This window comes from Ornithorhynchus anatinus, chromosome 18 (assembly GCF_004115215.2).
Source record: "Ornithorhynchus anatinus isolate Pmale09 chromosome 18, mOrnAna1.pri.v4, whole genome shotgun sequence".
Classification (NCBI taxonomy): domain Eukaryota; kingdom Metazoa; phylum Chordata; class Mammalia; order Monotremata; family Ornithorhynchidae; genus Ornithorhynchus; species Ornithorhynchus anatinus.
Genome location: NC_041745.1, coordinates 41498472 through 41501604, shown reverse-complemented (window position 1 = coordinate 41501604; position 3133 = coordinate 41498472). Strand labels below are relative to the sequence as shown.

The following is a 3133-nucleotide window of genomic DNA, read 5'->3' as shown; positions in this document are numbered from 1 at the left end:
GCCAAGCACTGTTCTAAGCGCTGGGGTTGCTACAAGGTTATCAGGTTGTCCTCTGTGGGGCTCACAGCTTTAATCCCCATTTTACAGATGAGGTAACCAAGGCACAGAGAAGTTAAGTGACTTGCCCAAAGTCACACAGGAGACAAGTGGTGGAGCTGGGATTATAACCCACGACCTCTGACTCCCATGCTCATGCTCTTTCCACTAAGCCAAGCACTGCTCTTAGCACTGGGGTCTTGTCTTGTCCTATGCCGTCGAGTCGTTTCCGACCCATAGCGGCACCACGGACATATCTCTTCCAGAAGGTCCCGCTCTCCATCTGCAATCGTTCTGGTCGTGGATCCACAGAGTTTTCTTGGTAAAATTATGGAAGTGGTTTACCATTGCCTCCTTCCGCACAGTAAACTTGAATCTCCGTCCTCGACTCTCTCCCCTCCTGCTGCTGCCCAGCCCGGGTGAGTTTTGACTTGTAGCAGATGGCCTTCCGCTTGCTAGCCACTGCCCAAGCTAGGAATGGAATGGACAGGCCTCTGCTTGACTCTCCCTCCCGTAGCCGAGACTGGTAGAGTCCTGGAAACTCTCCAGGTGCAACCCCGAAGAGGGGAATGCTGGGGTAGATAGAATTTAATCAGGTTGAATACAGTCCCTGTCCCACATGGCACTCACAAGCTTAATCCCCATTTTACAGATAAGGTAACTGAGGCCCAGAGAAGGGAAGTGACTTGCCCAAGATCACAAAGCAGACATGTGGTAGAGCCAGAATTAGAACCCAGTACCAAGTCAACCATTAACTTGAACCCTATCAGCATCTTTCTCCAGTCTCGCTACTTTCTGGGGCTACACATCTCCTTCCATCAAGCAGCAATTCCTCACCATTGGCCTTAAGTCACTCAAGAAACCCTCCCCGCTCACTCAGTCAGTGGAATTTATTGAGCACTTACCATGAGCAGAGAGCACTGTACTAATTGCTTAGAAGAGTACAATATCACAGAATTGGTAGACCCCTTCCCTGCCCAAAAAGAGCTTACATTTTGGCAGGGGGGACAGACATTAAAATAAATTACGGCTATGGACATACGTCCATTCATTCATTCAGCCGTTATTTATTGAGTGCTTACTGTGTGCCATGCACTGTACTAAGCACTTGGGAGAGTACAATACAACAATAAACAGACACATTCCCTACCTGCAGCAAGCTTATAGTCTAGAGCGGGTGACAGACATTATATAAATAAACAAATGACAGATACGGACGTAAGTTCTATGGGGCTGGGAGGGGGGATGAATATTACTATTATTAGGATGGTATTTGTTAAGTGCTTACTATGTGCTGGCTACTATACTAAGTGCTGGGATGACTACAAGTAAATCAGGTTGGATAGGGTCCCTATCCACTTTGGGGCTCACAGTCTCAATCCCTATTTTACAGATGAGGTAACTGAGGCCCAAAGAAGTGAAGTGACTTTCCCGAGGTCACAGAGCAGATAAGTGGTGGAGACAGGACTAGAACCCATGACCTTCTGACTCCCAGGCCCGTGCTCTATCCACTATGCCATGCTGCTTCTCAAGTACTGCTTAAAGGGAGCAAGTCAGGGCAACACAGAGGGAGTGGAAGAAGAGGAAAGGTGGACTTACTCAGGAAAGGCCTCTTGGAGGGGTTCCAGCGCTTAGTACAGTACCTGGCACATATTAAGTGCTGAACAAATACCTAATCATCAGGATACGTGCCTTCCATATATGGCTTTGAGGGGGAGGGAGTTATTGTCTGTCGGTTATGAGGAGGGAGGGTGTTCCAGGCCAGAGGCAGGACTGAGGGTGGGGTGAATATCAAGTACTCCAAGAGTGTAGATCCAAATGTATAGGCGATTCAGAAGGCAGTAGACTTATTCATTTTCTTGAGAAGCACCGTGGCTTAGTGGAAATAGCCCGGGCTTGGGAGTCAGAGGTTGTGAGTTCTAGTCCCAACTCTGCCGCTTATCAGCTGTGTGACTTTGGGCAAGACTTTGTGACTTTGTGCCTCAGTTCCCTCGTCTGTAAAATGTTAAGTTGAGCATTGTTAAGTGCTTGGAGATTTATAGCCAAAGGCCCGGGCCGCCCTTTCTCGTGAAAAGAAAGCCCCATGTGGGACATGAGCCCCATGTGGGACAACCTGATGACTTTGTATCTACTCTAGTGCTTGGCACGTAGTCAGCGCTTAACAAATACCATCATCATTATTATTATTATTATTGTCCCAGTACATCCCAACTCCTTCTTTGGTTCCTCCCAAGTTAACCTATTCATCGGATCTCTTTCTCATCTTTTATTTTCATAATTTTTTTAAGCACTTACTCAGTGCCAGGCACTATTCTAAGCACTGGGAAAGATACAGGCTAATCAGGTTGGGCATGATCCCCATCCTACATGGGCCTCGGGGTCTTAATCCCCATTTTACGGATGAGGGAACTGAGGCACAGAGAAGCAAAGTGACTTGCCCAAGGTCACACAGCAGACAAGTGGCAGAATCAGGATTAGAACCCAGGTTTTTCTGACTCCCAGGCCCGGGCTCTAGTCACCAGGCCATGCAACTTTCCCTACAATCTGAGTGTCAGTATTTCCTCACGCTATTGCGAAAGTCAATGGAAACATTTAGATAGAACACCCGGAAGAGAAGCGTTGGCAGCCAGACGGAGGAACCGATTTCTCAACAGGGGGCAAGGTCTCCTGGGCTAGCGTGGAGCACAGGGCTTCTCACTCTTTTCTCGGCTTCATCTCCCGAGGGGTGACCTCGCCCACCAGAAACTCCGATGCCCTGGGTTTCGTGAGAAAGGGCGGCCCGGGCCTTTGGCTATAAATCTCCAAGGCGGGGACAGTGGCTTTTATTAGCTTGGTTGGTGCGGCTGATGATGATGTGTGGCCTTGACGTTTGTTTGGGAACAATAGTTCTGTTTTCATGAAAAAGATCAAGCCAGAGCTTTTGCAAAGGTTTTGGAATGGCTGGGGGAGGAGCGGGTGAGAAGATGCTCAGTGGTGTTGACGGGTAGCCTTTTCTGAATCGAAATCCACCAGGTTGGAAGGGGAGGGCATTTCTTTCCCAACAATAGTCCTTGGACAGCCATGCAGATGAGACGACGCGCTCGTTCGAGGCGGGGCA

The 3133-nt window shown here is 48.7% G+C and overlaps 1 non-coding gene across 1 annotated transcript; it reads right to left on the bottom strand.

Moving 5' to 3' along the window:
* Nucleotides 1–465: 465 nt before the first annotated feature.
* Nucleotides 466–604, bottom strand: LOC114805516. The gene has a single exon (XR_003753489.1). It is a non-coding gene; the product is annotated as a small nucleolar RNA SNORA7 (small nucleolar RNA).
* Nucleotides 605–3133: the final 2529 nt, after the last annotated feature.